General features: G+C 46.6%; 1 long non-coding RNA gene and 1 other non-coding gene across 2 annotated transcripts; one reads left to right on the forward strand and one right to left on the reverse strand.

Annotated features, from left to right (window-relative positions):
• Positions 1 to 1,176: 1,176 nt before the first annotated feature.
• Positions 1,177 to 12,385, reverse strand: LOC116663575. Its single transcript, XR_004319765.1, has 3 exons — positions 11,518 to 12,385; positions 4,347 to 4,535; positions 1,177 to 1,291 (listed from the first exon to the last, which is right to left on the reverse strand). It is a non-coding gene; the product is annotated as an uncharacterized LOC116663575 (long non-coding RNA).
• On the forward strand, positions 2,417 to 2,488 carry TRNAT-GGU. The gene has a single exon. It is a non-coding gene; the product is annotated as a tRNA-Thr (tRNA).
• Positions 12,386 to 20,926: the final 8,541 nt, after the last annotated feature.

Raw genomic sequence — 20,926 nt, forward strand, 5'->3', positions numbered from 1 at the left:
GACCAGATACTCTGGGCGCGCCAGTCCCTCCCGCCTCTCCTCGCCGTCCCCGGGCAACCAGCTGTCGTAGGGCTGAGAATCCGACAGTGCCGCGAGTTTCTGCTCGCAGGGGCGGGCTTGGAGAGTGGCCCCACAACCCTGACACTGGCAGCACCTGGGGCAGAGCGGCACCCCGGGTGGGAGGGGGCCGGGTGGTCTGGAGAAGCCGCTAACAGGAGCCAGGGCTTTGCCACGTCCCTCAGGTCTCCCCGCCCTCGCCGCGCGGAGAGCATCTTAATACCGAGTTCCAGGAGAAGGTTCACAGTCGCGGAGGAATTCCGTAGCCGCCACCTCCGCGGATCCCTGTGACCGGCCTGGGGCACAGAGTGACATCCAGACACAGAAGGGCCCGCCCTCTCCCGGACCAAGAGGTTCTGGTTTCCTGGATCTCCATCCTAAGTATGAGGGAACTAGGAGGATCTGGTATTGGGGCAAATCAAACAGGAAGCTCCGAAACCCGGCTCCATCCTGCCTGCTGCTTCACTCGCAACGCTTTCACCCAGCTTCACGGTGCCTTGAGAAGTTCACTCCCTTTGTTGAAAGAACACGGCTTCTAAGCAGTTTGGCAGAAGCCCGGAGGAGAGAGCGCTCACAACTTCCTCTCCATCCCTGACCCGTCCCGTCACATCCCTACCCGCATTCCCACGCTGCCCTCCCCTTCGAGTTGCTAACATTCCTGACCCTAGTATCCGTCTTTCGTCTTCCAGTTCTTCATATGCAGGGTAAGGAGGGAGTTATTTTTGTTGACCCTTGAGCAAAGGTAGAAACCACGCGAAAGGTGAAATTCCCTGAGCCCGCATCTGTGGCCCCATTTTCAGTCTCTTAACATGTTAAAAAATAGATCAGTCATAACGAAGTCAACTTAAAGCTGCATTACTCTAGTTCCTGAGAGTAGAACAGAAGCGTAGAATCCAGAGCCCAAACTGCCCCTTCTCTTGTCTCAGCAGCGCGACCAGCCGTCATCCACCGGCTTCCTGCAAACACTCTGGGAACAGCCTCAGCCTGAGCAGAGCGCCCAGAAGAGGCTCTTTCCGGGAAGGTCCCCGAGGCTGCAGCAGGTGGAGGCGTTCCGTCTCTGGTCCTCTGAACAGTCACCTCTGGCATCTTTAGGGATCTGGATCCTGCAGGAAGGACACCCAAAATATCCTCCTTTTCTTCCCCTTCCTCAACCTCTCATGGAGCGGGGGCTTTTGCTCCCTGCCTCCTGTGTAGGACTTCTCTTGTTTCCACGCACAGACTTGACAGCACACTCCTGGGGCATAAAAAGCAACATGCAAAGGAATCAAAATAAAGATACTTGGACTTTCTGCAGTCAGTGTCAAGTGGTTGATAAAAACACCGGAAATGGCGGGCTGTTTCGGGGACCACAGGGATGGGGGGTGTGGTCAGTTGCTGAGCTGCAGGGAAGGGATTTAGATGTCGGACAAGTTGAATGGAGGGTGGGACCTGGCCAGGAGTGTGAGTGGCTGGGGTCAAACGGGCGGGAGATGCACACGCAGGCTGTAAATGCCAAGCAGCAGGGTTTGGACTTAATCGTGGAAAAAGCCAAATTTGGGACAATTTTGAGAAAATTGGTGTTACAAAGACTATCCTTTAGAAGGAAATGGTGACTCACCTTTGAAATAGTTTTGTAATAATTTTCTCCCCATTTTATTGGGCAAACATGACGAAAGCAAAGAATATCAAAAGTGTAAAAGCACTCATCTTGCCCCAGTCAGATCCTGGGCACGCTTCTATTTTCCCGTCTTGGCTTCTATCCACATACCTTGTTCATGGCTAAAAAAATCAACTCTTTATTTTGCAGATTTCTCTCAACATTGTTCCTGTTGCTATAGTTTCTCTTTTTTATGCGGTTCCATTGATAAGATGAGAGACTTTGAGCAACTTAAGCTGTCTGAGACTCAGTTTCCTCATTTTAAAAATGAGGCTAATTATACCTGTCAGGAGATTATTAGCAAACTCTAGTTTTATACTTGACTGCGTGCTCCATTGTAAGGACTACTGCTACTATTTTTAACTTCTAGTTCAAAGCTAAGATTCCATCCCCTTGGGATCTTTTTCTGGAGATTGTGGCTTTACAGTTTTAATCTCTCAAATATTTGTAACCACACAACACGTTCACACATTTTATTTCACTTGATCTCACCCACAAGCTTCTTAGGCATCTTTCCCACGTGCAGATGAAGAGACACCGAGGGTTTTGTGGCTCGGCTCTTCCAACGACCCCCGCCCCACCTTGATCTATGACACCAAGCTGCCCTCCATACACTGGACTGGGGCTCCAGCCTGATGGTTTCCATTTAACTCTTTCATACAAAGTGTTTTAACATACGAAGTCTGTTTGTCATTTTAGAAAAATACATCTCTTGGGGGTGGAGGGTATATAGCTCAGTGGTAGAGCGTGTGCTTGGTGTGCACAAGGTCCTGGATTCAATCCCCAGTGCCTCTATTAAGGAAAACTAAAAAATAAATAATAAATTAAAAATCTATACTGTCTCCATTACATGTCTTCTTGGGCTTTTTAACCCTCATCCCAGACCCCTCTCCCTGGTCATTGCCCTGCAGCCACCTGGCTCCCGCTCCTTGGGATGCGACACGCTCACTCCATTCCCAGGGCTTTGCGGTGTGCCTGGGGCGCCCTGCCCTCAAGGGAGACTTCCTTCTGGTCTCTGGCCGTGTCACCATCTCAGGCCTTCCCTGACCATCGGACCCACAGCCAATCACTCTGTCTAAAGGTGTCTCCGTCCCACTCCTCTGCTTTGTCTTCACGACACTTCACAGAAAACGCCATCATGTTATTTATTGGCTTCCTTTTTGCACTTGCCTCCCCTACTATGTAAGCTTTTCTTACGCAGGAGATGTATTCCATGTGGTATCCTTAGCCTCCAGAGGTGACCCTCGGGTGATGCCAGGGGTTTTGGGTGCCGACTGCCACGCTGTGGAAAATCTGCCTCTAACTACAGTCAGCCCTTCTACCTGAGGTTCCATATTCATGGATGCAACCAACAGGGGATGTGTGGTACTGTCGTAGGTATTCATAGAAAAAAAACCTGGGTATAAGTGGACATGTGCAGGTCAAAGCCCTGTGGTTCAAGGGTCAACTGCATTTCAGGGCCAGGTGCACAAAAGGTGGCTTGATAAATCTGAATGGCTATGTTGAGTGAATGAAAGAGGCACTGCTGGGAGCGGTGATCCTGGGGCCCCGAGCCCCACTGCAAGGTCACTTAGGGCAGGTCAAGGTTACAAGGCCCTGACTGCTCATTATCCAGGCCACCTCTCAGAGTTGTGTTTGCAGCAAGCCACCTTAAAGGATGAGTAACCTCTTCCCCTGGGCCAAGGGCCAGCTTGCTTCCAGTTACTATGGATGTGGTGAATCCCCCAAGCTCAGTGTTCCTTTCCTTAACACAGCCCGCTGCCAGGGCAGGGTCCAGCATGGGACTCAGGAAATGTGGGGAGACAGCCCAAATGAACGCGGATCTCCAGCTCCAGCTGCTGCCCAGAGGAATACCGTCCTTTGTCTCTGACCCAGGAGTCTCCTATCCTCCGACAGTATCTATGAGACAGTTACAGGGCAGCGTGTTCGCTCGCAAGCAGGGTAAACTCCCAAACCCTGCACAAGACTTGACAAGCGTTTGGTTTGCTGACTTTTACATTCCGATTAGCAGAACTCTTTTGCCCTTTAGAGATTATTTCTTTGCTACGTTTTCTCCCAAATCTAATAACTGAGTTGAATTGTGGCAACAGGGTGCTTGTTCTTTTTACATATTTTCAAATTATACCTCAGAGAGATTTCATGGATTCACCGTTCTGTTGGCTCTGCCTTTGGAGAAACAAGAGAGAGACCAACAGCCTTGCCAAAATCCATTTGTTATCATTGGGAAAGCATGTTTAATTGGTGCACAATGATATCTTTTAATTGTTTTAATTTGCATTTCTTCCATGGCTCAAAAATCCTGCATTTTTCCACATAGTAATTTATTATCTATATATCCTTGTGTGGAAATTATCCATCCCCTTTGAACTACTTTATACAGGAGTCTGGGTACTGACTTTATGACCATTGATCAATTTCAGTGTAATTAGAGAACGGATTTTCATCCATGTTGTTGCCACGTATTTTTTCCCTGTCATTCCTCTCTCGGCATTTGTAATTCTATTACATTTTGTTGAATAATTTTTTTCTTTTATTACAGCAGGATTCATTAACCTTGTCTTCATTACTGCCCCTCATTTTCTTGGTAATCGCAAATTGCTTTCCTGTCCTTTATTTCTGTCACTGAAGTTTATGGCCAGGTTTGGGAACTTACCTCATTGATTCCTCTGTAGTCATTGCTCTGTGTGACACAGCAGGCTATGGGGAGGGGGCCTTCGCCCCCAGGCCGTGTGTCATCCCGTCCAGTGAAGCCCAGCTCTGACTGTTGAGTGCAAGACATTGAGGTGGAAGAGAGGCAGGGGGTGAGATGCTGTCCTGACCCTCGGCAGAGAATGAAATCTACCTGTTGGATGACCAGAATGCAGTGAAGTATGTGAGCAGACATATAAACAAAGGCTTCTGGTCTTGTTGGGGGAGAGGAATCACCTCCGATGAGAAGGAGAAGAGAAGGAGGCCGTCCCTGACCTGGACGTTATAAAATGGGAGAATTTTCCCCAAGGCAAGTAGGGGAAAAGGAGGATGGAGCATAGCCAGAGGGAGGAAGAGGGTGAGCAAAGACCTGGGGGCAAAAGAAGAACAGCAACAAAGCACGGGCACCAGCAGAGAATGGTCAGGAGGTGCCAGACATGGACTGAGCCATCTTCCTTCACTTCCGGTTTGCCAGATTTTGCTTTTAAAGAAAACAGAGGTAGAGCATTTCTATCATCTTTAGTCAGGTGATCTCTCTCTTTAGTGCTTCCATGCATCTCCCATCACTACCTTTCTCTGCTGTTATTAAAAAGCATTTGTTCTTTGATATCATTGCCCTTCCTTCTTCCAGATTATTTTTAATATCATTTTATCCACCTCTTTTCCTATTTGTTGGTTAACTCTCAGAATAAGTGTGCTACCTCCTTTGAGAAGCTGGCTCCTGTCCCCACCTCTGTCCCACCCCCAGTCTCAGCGATGCCCTGGCTCTGGCCATACCCTGTGGTCAGTCCTAGGACAGGGCATGTTTCTGCCTCTCCACTAGAGGGCAGCAGGGTCCCTGAGGATACGGCTGGGTCTCTCCCAGCCCTTCCTCCCTGCATCTACATTGTACCTGGTGTGGCTTGGTGAACATGCATGCATGCATGAATTAATGAATGAGTGAATGAATGAATGAATGAAGAGAGCCAAGAACCAATTCACCCAAGGCGGAGAGCAGCTGTGGGTGTGGAAGGATATGAGGGAAGAGATCTGGCAGGAGAAAGTGAAGAGAAAGGATTGGTTAAGCATGAAGCCAAGCAGAAGTAAAGAAACAGCAAAAAAGAAATATAAAGAGTCTCCCCCTCAAATAGGAAAAATAACATATTTATGGTCAGGGAGGAAGTGAGGACAGGGTCGAGAGGCACTCCTGTGTCACAGCCCAAGCCGCCGCCTGCAAATGCACTCAGGCATCGGTTCTCAAACGTCAACGTGCATCACAGTCACCAGAGGGCCTGTTGAAACCCGGGTTGCAGGGGCCCAGCCCCAGAGCTGGTTCTGAGCCGGGGGCCAAGAGTTTGCACTTCTAACAAGCTCCCAGCTGCTGCTGCTGCTGCCGGTCCTGGGGCCACGCTTGGAGGACCCCAGGTCGACAGCAGGTTTCCAGCTCTTCTCTCTCCACTTTCCACTTTCCTTACGTAACTTGTTAACCCTCACCGTGTGCACGCGCTTCCTGTCAATCAACGCAGTTCATTTTCCCAACAACCTTGTGGGATACTTTTATTATCTCCACTGTGCACATAAAGGAAGAAGCAAGAGAAATTAAATTACGGTACCAAAGCCATGCAGCTAGTGAAGCTCTGAAGTCTTTTTGACGATGAGAGCAATTGTAAGTGTTCTGAAGGGGTCAGACTGGGACTGATGTAACTGTCAGGTGTGGACAGTTACTTACCTCTATAGGCGTTTGTGTGTCTTATTAAATGAGGACATACTAGCTCATATCTCATAGGGCAGTTGGGGAAATTAAACATTAATTCACAAGAGCTGGTATTATAATTATGACCTGAAATGTGCATGATTCTTAAGGGTCTACTTTCCCAACTAGAACAGAAATTCCATGAAGACAAAAAGTTTGTCCCATTGGTTGCTGGGACCCCAGAACCCAGAATAAAACCTGACACACACCAGACCTTCATAAATGCATCTTGTGGTATCGTCTTTTACCAGCTCTTTTCTTTCTAAATCAACATTATTAGTATTTTTGAGATTCAGCTTTTATGATATTTGCATATAAGCTTCTAAAAAAATTTACTACCTCCATCAAGGTCAGAATTCCTCAACCTAAGCTCTGTTGACATTTGGGCTAGATGATTCTTTGCTGTGTGGGGAGGGGACTGCTGTTGCTGGATGTTTAGCAGCATTTTCACATCTACCAACTAGATGCTAGCAGCTCCTCCCCAGCTGTGACAACCAAAAATGTCTCCAGACATTACCAGATGTCCCCTAGGGGTCAAACTGCCGCAGTTGAGAACCACCAACTCAGGTAATTCAGATGTGTCTCTCTGGCCGGCATCTCCCTTCTCAAATGTCCTGCTTGACTGAAGAAGTCTTAGTCCTGTCCAGCTTCTGCTCCTACAGCTTCCCAGAAAAAGTTCCTCACCATTGGCGTGGTCCCCTGCCTTAGTTCGCCATGTGATAACCAGTCTTCTTTACAAGGAATCACACAGGGAGAACCACTGGGGGCTGGAGACAGCGGTTTGGAATCACCATATTGTAAGGTGATAAGGTCCCTCCAAGGGAGGGCCCATGAGGCGTGGTCGCCTGTCTGGAGTTCCAGCCTCAATCCCTTCATCCTCACAGCCCTGCCCGCTTCTGCGGTGTCTGGCCCATAGAATGTCTACTCTCATCCAAAACAAATGTTCCTTCTAAGGCCTTTCCTTAATCCCCAAGTCCTTCACCTGGACAACACCAAAACCTGTTGTAGTACCTTTTCTGAAAGCAGAGTTCTTAAACCTGCAGTGGCGCTTGGCATAGAGCTTTACAAGCAAGCATGAAATGAAGATGTGTCACTGCATCCTTCCTGCTACTGTCCCAGCTCCTGACACAGACGATTAAATTCTTGAACCAGAATGTGTCTGCATAAACACACACACACACACATCCCTCAAGAATAAACAAACAAAAAATTCAAGGACAGCATGCCTAAATGCACATTTGGAGGAATTTGTTTCGCCTAAAGGGAACCTGACCAGTACTCCACACACAGTGGAAGTGCTTTTACGGAGCTGTGTGGACCAGTTTCCCTCCTTGTGGTTCCTGAGCTTCTCTGTTCCAGAAGGGATTGCACCCCTGCCCTGGCATAACCAAGATGCTCAAAGTGCTAAGTAGTTAGATAACTGGGGACACCAAGCAGATAAGGTGGGGGAGAGGGAGGATGGTCTGGAAGATGGCGGTGTGCCCACCTTCAGCGTAAAGCAGCTTTACTTCCTCTAAACGAGCGCCAGCAAGAAACTGGAACCCAATGGCCACAAGTGTGTGGTAGCGACAAGGACCAGACCAGACATGACCCAATGCTTATTGTAATACAATTAGCATTGTGGTTTAGGCCCCCTCCCCCACGGGTTTTCCTGTATGCATCATGGGTGAGGACATGCCCAAAAGGGGACAAGCATGACTAAGCACTCAGGGGCTAGAGCCGTCCATCAGTCTAGAGACCACCTCTCAGCGGGTGTAAGAGAAGGGGCCGAGACCACTGCTGTCCGCCCTTGGATCAGCCGCCTCGCGTTCCGGGAGGTGTGCTTTCCCTTTGCTAATAAAACTTTAAAAACCGTTCGCTACACAACACTTCCATCTCCCATTTGAATTCGTATCTTTTTGGCAAGACAAGAACTGGAGTCTTTTCCCTTCCCCTTTTGAGGTAACAAAAGGAACTGCCTCCCAGTAAAGGTGAGATTCAGGCCTCCACCTCCAGAGAAACCGAAGGCTGCCTGCAACTTTAAAATAGCCATCTCGCCTCCTCGCACCTCCCGCTTGTCTTCATCAAGGTTTTAAAAAGTACCCCAGCCAAGTACCCCATTATATCTACAGTTGGAAATAAACCTAAAAACAACATCCTCTATCCATTAACATATGCCAGTGTCACCTGCCTTTATAAAACTATTTTTAAACACATTTTCTTCCAGTATGTTTTACACTGAAATTTAACAATTAAAAGCACATCCCTCCCCTATGCTGTGAATGGTGATCACTGGTCCTCAGCCATCCAGAGATTTGCGTTCTGTCTGGGGTCTTTCCCACCTCGCACACATGAACGAATTAATCTGGGTTTGGTGCTGGTCCCAGCCTCCCCACTGCTGTGGCTTTGTCTTAGAATAAAAGTGGGTGAAAATAATTCTTCCAGATGAGCAATGGACTTATCTCCAGTCCACCATCACAGTAACGTTAACGTCCATCAGATGGTGATGAGGAAGGGAAAACATGTTCAAGGAAACAGCTAGGCATGATTGGTGTTTGTTTTTCCACTGCGGGGGTGTTGGAGCTAATTTGTTTGCAGGAATGTGGGGAGAGAGTGCCTTAGAGTAATTGTTCCTCCTACTACTCTTAGAGTTTTAATTAGCAGATGGGCTCCACTTACACCCCCCCACCCTCAGCTGCTTTCTTCTTTACATGACCAAAGGTAATTTTTCCCCCCATGCATTCAAACTTCAACCCTTGAAAATCCTTCCTTGATCACTAAAACAAAGACCTCTAAGCAAAGACTCTTAGTCTAGAGCTGAAAGTTATTCAGTATCAATGACAATAATAAAGACCATCCAAGAGCTGCCAGGGCACCAACAGGTCCTATCCTGGCAGGGGTTCCATCGGACTGAGGACTCTGCCCAGTTCAGTGTTCTCCAGGCTCAGTGGTCTGTTCCAACCCTAGTCTAATTCTCTCTGGTTTATCTTCCCACTGGTTGCCCCCGTCTCCCATCAGAAGGAGTCAGAAGCAGAATAAGGTGAGGAAGACGAGGGGCGCATGGAAGAGAGTGTGTCTCAGTGGACGTTGTCTGCATTTTAAATGGTTCTCAGTACTCAGGAAGGCGAAACTGGGAAGGAGGGCTGTAATGAGATCCAGAATTACCCACATTCCCCCTGCAGGCTAATTTGCATCCTGTACCCTATCTGAGCTGCAAGTACCAGGGGATTCAGCCCCAGATCCTATAACTGGACCAGCAGCCCTAGAATGACCACTAGTTGCAATTTCTAACTCCAGAAGAACAAAAGAGAAATGTGCTGAGAAAACAAAATCGAGAAAACAGAAGCAAGCCTCAATTTGAAAACATCAGTTAGGAAACAAGCCATTGAGAGAAGCACGAATTAGAAAAAATAGACCAAAACCAGATGATACTTGGTAAAAATTGTTTTCCTTGTGATAAGTCCTCTTAGGATTTGATGTCTTAACACTTTCATATGTAACATACAGCATTGTTAATTATATCTATGACAGTGTGTGTACATTACATCCTTAGCATTTATTTATCTTAAAACTGGAAGTTTGTACCTTTTGACTGCTTTTTTTTTAATGAACGAGTTTTTTTTTCTTTTTAATTTTTTTTGGGGGGGAGTAATTAGGGTTTTTCTTTAATTTATTTATTCCTTTATTTTAATAATGGTACTGGGGATTAAATCCAGGACGTCCTGCATGCTAAGCTTGCACTCCATCACTAAGCTGTACCCTCCCCTAGTACTTGGTAAATTTAATGCATAGATTATTAGGTTGAATACAGAGAGCCATAAAGAAATAGCCTAGCAATGTGTTGCTTGTTGGTGAATTTTAGTGGGAAAGTGTTAGAGAAAAGCATGACACATTTTGAAAAAGGCATAGATTTGTGTACAGATTATAGGAAAAAAATCCCTCACTCCCTGTCCTCTTGGATGAAAACTAATTTTGCCCAAGATCCTTGGGGGCAGAAGGTATTATGATTTCGAGAAGCTCTAGACTTATTCCTTGTGTGTTGGGGGGAGGTGGTGTTCTGAGATGAACTCAGGTTCTTGAGCTGCAGGGGAGACCCCCGTGGTGCCTGTTTCCCTGGTGTGATGCCCGGCCGCTAAATGAACTTCAGAAGTGGGAAGTGGAGAATAACACTTTGAAGCTGCCCAAATCCTGCCAGCTGGGCTCACCTCTGCCTCCTGCCCTCTCCTCCCTGCCTCCCTGTCGTTTTGATCTTTCTCTTCCTGGGATTTGATTCCCTGCAGGTGGTAGGACAGCGTCATTATCACGCCTCCGCCACGGATTTGCTTTGATGTTTATCACTTCAGATTCCAACACATTCCAGGCACACTCTTTTATCTCCAGAAGTCGGAACTCTTTGGGGGGCTTTACAGAAAGTCTGGTCTCTGGGATGCTCTTAGTTTAGGCAAACGTAATTTTTACCTTCAAAAATACGGCTTTATTGTGCATGGAATTATTTTCCATCTAAGAAATTTTTCTTTCAGTCTCTAAGGGTTAAATGGAGACCAGAGGACTTTCGAGGTCCTCTTTCTTCATTTTGCGCCTAGTTTTCCTTCAGCGTCTCCAAAGACTTCCCAAACAACGAAGTGACCCAGCGCTCAGTTTGCCAACGGAGAGGGCAGTGAAGGGGGTCTCTGGATGGAGACTGACACTCGTGGGTGCAAATGCCAGCTCAGCCAGTGGCCGGCAGAGCCCCTCTGCAGGGTCACTCCGTTGCTCTGCACGGTGGTCCTCATGCCTCCCTGCAGTTTATCGCTCTAATAAGGGAGTGACTACTTTGTCACATCCTGCTCCAAACAAGACCCAACACAGTGGACCCCTCCCCTCCGTCCCTCTTCTCCCTTATTCCCTCTTTACTTTCCTCACTTTTCAAGCCCCCAGAGTTGACACTCAGCTCCCCCTTTAGGACTGAGGACTTGCTCCCCTGGCTGCTGGAGGTCCTCCACCCCCGGCTCCTTCTGGTATTGTCTCCACTGAGGGAGTCCCTGGCCCAGGCGGCAGCCCCTCCCAGGACCCCTTAGTCGCATCAACACAGAGCATAAGGTCTCAGTCCCCTTTCCCAGCTTGAGACCTAAAAAGGGTCATTTCAGCTTCAGAACCCCCCACAGGCTTGGCTGAGACTTCCGTGAAGATCGCATCACAGCTCAGTCTCTCCCTCAGCCCAAACCTTCCTTCAGCCCTTGAAGGTGACGTTTTCCCCTGAGCCACACCCCAACAAACTTCCTGCACACTCAGCATCTCCATCTCAGTATCTGTGTCCTAGGGAACCCCACCTGCAACAGCCGCGATGAGTAGGACGCAGGAGACACGATTTGGTGGACAAAAGAAGTGCCCCTTAAACAGGCTGAGAGTAATACAAGATGATGGCTAATGAAGAATTGTAACTTACCATTCAAATGACACAATCTCTCAGAAACTTCAATGGGGTGGGAGGAGTGAGGGGAGGCTTCCTGGGGGAGGAGTTGTAAGCGCTGGGACTTGTCGATGCGTAGGCTCTGAAGAGGAGGGGGGAAAACACAGGATGCTTTTTGATAGAGTGAATCACTCAAGCGATTTGAGAATAAACATCCCTAGTTTGTGACACAAGAGTTTCATGGGGGCAAAGCAGACACTTGCTGGGGGAGTAGGAAAGAGCTGGAGATGTGGTTTGGACACTGGAAATTGTGGTTAAATATTAGATTTGGAAGAACGTTGATAGCCAGGCTGTGTTTTTTGTTTGTTTGTTTGTTTGTTTTTTTTTTTTTCTTTTGAGGTACCGGGGAATGAACCCAGGACCTCGTGCATGCTAAACATGTGCTCTACCACTGAGCCACATGCACCCCACTGCCTGCCCGAGTCTCTGTTTTTGATTCCTTTGGCTACGAACAGTATGTACCTAGGAGTGAAATTTCGGGGTCTTATGGTAACTCTATGTTTAACTTCCTGGGGAGCCACCAGACTGTTTTCCACAGCAGCTGCATCATTTTAGATTCCACCAGCAACGTGAGAGTTACCATTTCGCCACATCGTCACTGACAGGTACTAATTTTCCATTTTTAAAATGATAGACCTCCTTGTAGGTGCGAAGTGGTATCTCACTGTGGTTCGTATTTCATTCTTCATTGTAGAAATTATTTTCGGCTTCTTTCTTTTCCCTTCCTTTGTAACAACTGTCATGAATTAACTCCATTTCCTGGATTTTTATTGTAAATCTTAGATAAACTGGACTTAAGCTGCCTTAAAGGAGCTCAAACTTTGTGTCATGAAGCTCTCCATTCAAATTCCTTTTCACTTCCCAGATGATCTTGTCATGGAGGGTTTTCTCTCTTTTTGTTTTTCTTTTTCAAGTCTCTTGTGTTATGCCTGTATGGTCCAGTGGAGACTTCCCCGTTTCCTGAGCAATCTGACAATTGAACTCATCTAGTCAAAAGGCCTCCTGGTTGTCTCTTTTGAGTAACATTTATATTCTGTTAGCAAGATACGAGACTCCTAGTATCACAGTGTTCTTGATTGAGGGTGAAATAATACAGGACCATGGAAGTCACTACAACCGGACCCACCCCTTCCCCTGACATGACTGACTCCATGACACATTCTGGAAGTTCTCAGACTGTCTTTCTTTAAAAACTTCCCCAGCCTAATACTAGCCATTATTTTTCTTAATGACTTTATTAGGAAGGGCTAATGGCAATCAATCACAGTGGAAAAATAAGATTTTCTTTTCTTTCTTTTTCTTGTATGTTTTGAACATGAAATAGAGGAAAGGTACAGGGTAACCTCTGAGTGTTATTTCCAATCTTTAAAAAATTATGCCCTCATACAGAAAAAAAAAAGCATTTGATGACTCTATCACCCATTCAAAACACTAGATAAACTAGGGTTAGAAGGAAACTCCCTCAATATGATAAACGATGTATATAAAAAAAACCCATAGTTAATATCATGTTCAACGGTGAAAGTCTGAAAGTGTTCCCCCTAAGATTAGGAACAAGACAAGGATGTCCACTTTTACCACTTCTGTTCACCATAGTTATAGCCAGAGCAATTAGGCAAGAAAAAGAAATGAGAAGTATCCAAATTGGAAAGGAAGAAGTTAAAAATGTGACAGATAACATGATGTTATATGAAGGAAAGCCTAAAGAACACACATACACACCCCTACAACCTGTTAGAGCTAATAAACAAATCCATCATAGTTGCAGGTTATAGATCCATCAAACATACAAAAATGAATTATATTTCCATAAACAAGCAATGAGTAATCCCAAAAGGAAGTTAAAAAAAAAAAAAAACCAACTTCATTACAATGTCATCAAAGAAAATCAAAATACTTAGGCATAAAGTCAACCAAAGAGGATCAAGACTTATAAATTAAAACTACAAAACATTGCTGGAAAAAAGTTTAAAAGATCTAGATAAAGAGAGAGACATCCTGTGTTCATGGATTGGAAGACAATATTGTTTAGACAAAAATACTCCCCAACATCATCTACAGATTCAACATAATCCCAATTAAAATCACAATGGCCTTCCTGCAGAATGAAAAACCTGATCCTAAAATTTATACAGAATTTCAAGGCAACCCAAATAGCCCAAATAATTTCATAAAAGAAGAGCAAAGCTGTAGGACTCATAATGTCCAAATTCAAAAGTTACTACAGAGTCACAGTAATCAAAATAGTGTGGTGCTGGCATAAGAATAGACAAAATAGACCTCGGGAACAGAGTCCCAAAATAACCCCATATATTTATAGCCAGTTAATTTTTGACATTGATGCCAAGACCATTCAATGGAGGAAAGGACATCCTCTTCAAAAAAAGAAAAAAAAAAGAAAAAAAAAATCAATGCTGGGACAACTGGATATCCACAATGCTGGTAAAAGAATGATGTTAGACCCTTACCTCACACCATATACCCACATTCACAAAAATAAATCAAAGACCAAATGTAAGAGCTAAAACTACAAAATCCTTAGAAGACAGCATGGAGGAAAATCTTCGTGACATAACTGTCATCAGAGACATGAAAATCAAAACCACAATGAGACACCACATCACATTTACTAGGATGGTTATCATCAAAAGTCAGACAATAACAAGTGTTGTCAAGGATGTGAAGAAATTAGAACCTCACACCCTGTTGTTGAAAATGTAAGTGGTGCAGACACCTTGGAAAAGAGTTTGGCAGTTCCTCAGAAAAGTTAAATATGAGTTACAATTTGGCCCAGCAATTCTCCTAGGGATATTCCAAGTGAAATGAAAATCTATATCCACACAAAAGCTTGTATGCAAATGTTCATCACAGTGTTGTTTATAACACCCCCAAATGGAAACAATCCAAATGTCCATCAATGGACACATATATAAATAAAGTGTGGTATATTCATACAATGGATTATTCTTTGGCCATGAAAAGGAATGAAGTACTAGTTCATGTTACAACACAGATAAATTTTGAAAGCATCCCAAGTGAAAGAAACCACAAAAGACCTCATATCGTATGATTCCATTTATAGAAAAGATACAGAATAGGCATATTTATAAAAACAGAAAGCAGGTTAGTGGTTGCCAGGAGCTGGAGGCGGGGGAAATGAGGAGACTGCTAATGGATACAAGTTTTCTTCTTTTTAAAAAAATTTGAAAAAATTATTTGTTACTGGAGGTACTGGGGATTGAACCCAGGACCTCACGCATGCTAAGCTCTCGCTCTACTACTGAGCTGTAACCCCACCCACCCCAGGCTTCCTGCTTAAAAATGTTCTAAAATTGATTGTGGTGGTGGTTGCACAACTCCTTGAATATGTGAAAAACACTTTCAAAGGGTGAATTGTATGGTATGTGAATTACATAATAATACATATTATATCTCAATAAAACTACTAAAAAAGAATTGAAAGGGACTAGACTTCTCCAGCCCTTAAGACCTTGCCCTCGCTCATGATAGAACGGGGGCAACCTCCCAGTTTCAGCTGCTGGTCTCCGACTGGCCCCCTGTTATCTTCGGGCTTTTCCTATTTTTAGGTCCATTGGCTGCTACATCATTTTGCACTGTTTCCTCCTGCACTTTGCCAATAACCAGCAGGTCTGTGGCTGCTCGCGGCTTTGTCCCACCCACCTGTGTTTTAGGATTCAACAGGAGACTCTGAAACCCAGTTTTTGTTGTAAATGTTATCTGTGGCTTTTTCATTTTTCTCTCTGGTTCCTCTATTTTTATGTGGGGCCTCAGAAAAATCCAAAAATTACCCTGGCATGGTTGCCACAAAACATCTTCCCAGGATTCCTGTAGGAGTTTGTTAAATGCCCCTTTTTGATATGAATTTCAAAGATCCTTCCACACACTCCCCCATCCAGGTTGATACTGGTCTTTTTTTCACTTGAGCTTGGTGGATGGGTGACTTGGAGATGAGGAGGTGGGGGCTTTGGAGGTGATCTGTGGCTTCCCACAGTGCATTCCGTACGAGCTGGGGGTGGCACTTCCCGACTGATCACCATGGAATTCATCTACCCCTTGTTTGAACAGCCTCGAGGCTTTGTGTTCAGACTGGACTTTCTCAGGTTGTTACCTGTCTTTTCTCTTGCGCATCTTCAACCGTGCGATTCAGCCCACTTATTGCTCAGAGCATATCGCTATGGTAACCCATCCTGGCATGTAAAGCAGTTAGAGTTGATGAAAATGAAGGCGGACTCGAAAACTGAGGACTCCAAGCATTCCGTTTATTCCCCAAAGGCACTTAAAAGAATTAAGGGAGACAAATACACGTAGGGATGTCGCTGCCCTGCTCCATCACAGATGAGAAAGGGGTCGATCCAACCAGAATTAGCAGAGGACACTTCTCTGAAGAAGGGGATGGTGGTGAATTTAATCCTGGCCATGTGGGGGTTTGCAGAATAGTCTGTAATGAGACTGCCAGATGTCTAATTTGGGGTCAAAATACAGCTTGTTTAAAGTGTCTTCTTGTCCTATGGCGTTCTGTTAGGATTTAAACTCCAGTTTTTGCAGCTGTGAACCCTGTCCCAAGGTTGAATGCAGAGGTCCGTTTTTTTTTGTTTTTTTGTTTTTTTTTACAGCTTCTCTTCCGAACAGTTGCCAAGAATCCTGGGAAACGTGCACACATATGAGTAAGCCTTTCAACCGGCAGCAGGGGAAAGATGCAAAATTAGTCTCCTATGGCTGCTGTGACGAATTGCCACACACGGTGGTGTAAATTGCCACCACATGGTGGTGCAATCAGAAGTCCAAACTGGTCCTGCCTTAACCTAAGTCAGCGTGAGCAGAGCCTTTTGGAGGCTCCAGGAAGGATGTTTCCTTGCCTTTTCCAGCTTTTAGAGTCTGCTTATATTTCTTGGCTCAGCCTTTCCTCACCTTCAAAGCCAGCTGGGTAGTGTCTTCCAACCTCTCCCTGACTCTCTGACCTCTACTTCTGTTGTTACATCACCTTCTGACTCTCACCCTCATGCCTTCCTCTTATACTGACCCCTGTGATCACAGTGGGCCCATCTGGATCATCTAGGAAAACTTCCCATCTCAAGATCATCACTTAATTACATCCACAAAGTCCCTTCTGTCATTTAAGGAAAGACATTCACAGTTTCTGGGGATTAGGGTGTGGGCATCATTGCGGGGCTGTTATTCTGGCTGCCACAGACCCCAACACATCTTAGGCACCCCTGTCCTAACCAGAACCTGGTCTTTTCGCCTAGGTTCCTGGAAAAGCTTCCGGGCTCTGGTGCCAGGAGAGCTAGGACGCCACCTTACACCCCACAGCAAGGGTGCCCAGGGATGCTCTTAGGAATCCAACACCTCCTAAGTATCATTCAGAGTGGGGAAGAGGTCCAACAGGAAAGTGTCATATTTAACCCTCTTGCCAGGCTCCTCTGAGGCATCTTTCCATCAACTACCCTCATTTTCTCTTTTCCACCTGCAATCTCTCTCCTTTGCCCAAGGACATGCCTTTGTCTGTTCTACCCGGCAAAGGCAGAGCGCACTGCCTTTCCAGGACACGACAGCAGCCCTTTACCTAGACAAAGAACCATTTTATTTAATAGATCAGTGCTCACTACACAGGACACCGTGGGTCTGCTGTCCAGGACTCTTCACCGCCCTTTGTCTTTGTGTCAGCCTACGGATGCTTCCCACCCTTCTCCAAATACAGAGCCATGGCTATTTTTACTGCCCTGCCTCACCTGCCGTCCCCAGCTACACCCCTCACCATCCTCTCATGCAGCCCAGCCAGGCATTTCCACCATTTTCTCTTGGCACATGCTGTTCCCACTGCCTGGAATACCCTTCCAGTTCTCACTCTTCTCCTTCACCCAAGACATCTCTCCTAACCCTTCCTGTCTCTGGACAACGCTCATGTCATCCATGCATGCTGCCCATCCTCTGGGCTCCCACAGGCTCTGCTCACGATGGATTTACTTCCCCACATCTCCCTCTCCCATAGACCACAAGCTCTTTACGGGTAGGGATCGAGTGGTTCACTCTGCAGCCGCAGCGTTGAGTACAGTGCCTCTCACACACAGTAAAGTTCTCATGGATGATGGAATGGCTCCAAATGTCCTCTCCTCCAGCTTCTAGTTCTCCAGGCCATTCCCCTGCATATACAGCTGAATTCTCAAAGTCGCTTGGTTCCAAATGAAGGCCCTCTTCTTCCTCGTAAGTCAGCACCTCTGCCTGATTTCTTTTCTGTTCGACCCCTATTTATTAAACTCATACTCTGTGTGCTGGACACAAGGGCTGGTTCAAAGAGAAATAAGATCCAGCCACTCCCACAAGGAAGGTCTAGGGCAGGGTTTCCCATTCTCGATGCTGTTGACATTTGGGGCTGGGGAGCTGTCTGTCCTGGGCCCTGCAGGATGGTTGGCAGCGTCTCTGGCCTCTGTCTGCTAAGAGCTAACAGCATCCTCCTCCCAAGTGTGACAATCCAAAGCGTCTCCACACCCTGCCAAGTGTCCCTGTGACACAAAATCAACCTCAGTTGACGACCAGTGGTCTAGGCTCAGAGACATATATTTCAGTAAGAGGTAGATGTAGGCACCAAGGACAAGCATGATCTGTGAGGAAATTACATGGGAGACTGAAAATACCTGTGTCTACCCTGACGAGCTGGCCAAGAAGCTAATGCTTTGTCACGTGAAACAGCTAAAAGGCAACACAGATGGCCTTATTTCACTCTTTTTTATGGCTAAGTATTCCATTGTGTGTATGTGAGTGTATGTGTATACACATCTTCTTTATCCAGTCATCTGTGGATTGACATTTAGGTTGCTTCCAGGCAAGCTATGCTGTATACTAGAAACTAACACAACATTGTAAGTCAACTATACCTCAATAAAAAAGAAAAAAAAGAAAAAAGACAACACAAGACAGCATTTTCATAATGGGAGGTGAGGGCGTTAAAACTTACTTAGCCTTTGTTAAGGAGAAAATGCTATGCATTCACTGATTTTATTCTCACAATAATCCTGCAAGGCAGGGAGTATTTCCCACTAGCGAGGGGAGGAAAGTGAGCTTAGGAGTTAAGGTTACGGGTTTAAGGCTACACATTGGCTTGTTTGTATTTGCGAATGGTACCCCGTCTCTCCGTCACCTGTCCTTGTGGTCATCACTCTGCCTCCTTTGAGTCACCTCAGCATCAATCAGCATCGTATCTGGAGGACTGCAGTGTCACAGTGTCTCACATCTGTTCTTTGCCTCTCCAAGTCCCCACTCTCCCCGCCTCCAGCTTCCCCTGGTCGTCTCCACCCTAAACAGTAGCCAGAATGAATCCTAATGCACAACTGGATATTGCACCTGCTTTCTCTTCACTGCAAGCCAAATTCAAGGCAAACTTCATGGCTTGGCTTTCTAGTCTCCTTTCTGAGTTCCACCTCGTTTCCTAGCCCTGTCTCTCACTGCCTTCCTCAGGCATACATCGTGCTCTGCTAACAGTTAGTATTTCTGACGGGCTGATTATACTGGTTCATAGACTCCTCACAGCAGCCCAGTGAGGTGGATGGTGCTATTCTTACTTTACTAACGACCCCAAGCTGCTTCCTCTTTCCCTTTGCTCACGCTGCTCACTTGCCTGGACACCTCGTTTCTCCTTTCCTGCACCCCTTTGCTCAGGCAGAGCACCTGCAGGACTCAGCTCCGACGTCACGCCCTCCCAGAGCTGCTGGAGATCAGTTAGCGCTTGGAGACGGGGATCTTCTCTTTAGAGTGTATTGTCCTAGCACTCGTCCCATATGCCTCTCACAGCAAGCTTCTAGAAGGGAGCTGGAATCACCTCTACACCACTGTGGTCCCACTCTTAGGAGATGCTCAAATACACGTTTGAACAAACGAAACTTTTAAATTGTTCTCAATCACAGCTGCCCTGGTAGCCGTATGGATGGGAGCATCAGGGCTTCCAGCCAAAACTCCTGTGCCCTCGCCCGGCACCATCAGCTGTCAGGGCTCAGATGCTCAGTCCGCTGCTGTCTCCTGCCTGCATCTGAGGACACCCGGGGGTGGGGATGATGGAGCCTAGGGAGTGTGCCCCCCGGAGCTCCCTCTACTCGCCCCTCCCCACCCCGTTTCCTCTGGCCAAAAGGCAGGGGGAAGAAACCCTTTATCGTCTTCCTCTGCCAACAAAGACCAATCCTTAGAGGTTACTTCTTTAGGGTCTTACTTACAAGAAACAAAGAGCCGTCCTGAACGATTTAAACTGGAAAGAAATTAACTGAAATGACAGTGGATGGCTGAAGACCTCAGGAATAGGGGTAGGTGGATAACCCCCAGGACCACAGCCTGTCATGTGCCACAGCCAGCCTGGTGTTAAGTCCTGCTGCTGCCTGGATGCGACAGCCACAACCCTCTGCCCCTGACCCAGCCACCTCTTGCTTCTGCTCCTGTTTTAGTACCTGATTCACCATCTGGGGCAGGTATCTGGGTAAACCTGGGTCTCAGCCTCGTCCTGGCTACAGGGGAGGCTTTTCTGATGGGAAGTGATCCTGACGACCCTCTGGGACTTAAACGGCATGGTCTCCAAACACAGGAAGGGGTGGATGTTAGGCATCCCTTCAAACAACGCCCACTAGTGGTCATCCAGTTTAACATTTTTCACATCCCACCTCCCCTCCCTTCAATTACAGAGAAGACAGAGTCCTAGAGGGGATAATGGCTTTCTTCTCAGAGACATCTTCTGTGCCAACACCAGCCAACTGGATCCCAAAGGAATGGAGCACTGCTGGGGATCTTGAGGCTTTGTCTGGCTGGGGGAGGCGCGGGGGCCGAGCGTGTTACTGTCCCGCATTGTGCTTCTGCCTGCGTAAGGCAAACAGCAGCACAGCCATTACCTTCTGGAAAGCCCAAGTCTTAAGTGCCTCCCCTGGCCGCCCTGCTCTGTGGGTGACTACACACACTAACACGACTTCCTGTGCTGGGTATTTTTACTTTGCAAGATGAGAACATTCAAAGATTTAGCAAGAGCCCGGTTCAACATTTCCAAACCCAGCTGTGCACGAGAATCATCTGGAGACTCCTCCGTCCTGCTACAGGCCTCCATGACCATGCCTTGGGCATCAGGCAAGAAAATCTTAAGTTAGGGGCTTCCTGTGTGACACATTTTTTTGGGTGGCATTTGGGAACTCACCTCCCAGAACAAAAGCCAGTCTTCCATAGGCAGAGGTCCCACCCTCTCAACAGCTGAAATCCACCAGAACTCAAGGATGCAGAATTTCCAGGCTTAGAAACAGCTGGAACATTTCTCTCTGTATCTGCATCTGTCACATGACTTGGAAAACAACATCACAATTGTCCATGACACCTGTCTTCTCTAGACTAACCAGGCTCCCGA

This window comes from Camelus ferus, chromosome 5 (assembly GCF_009834535.1).
Source record: "Camelus ferus isolate YT-003-E chromosome 5, BCGSAC_Cfer_1.0, whole genome shotgun sequence".
Classification (NCBI taxonomy): domain Eukaryota; kingdom Metazoa; phylum Chordata; class Mammalia; order Artiodactyla; family Camelidae; genus Camelus; species Camelus ferus.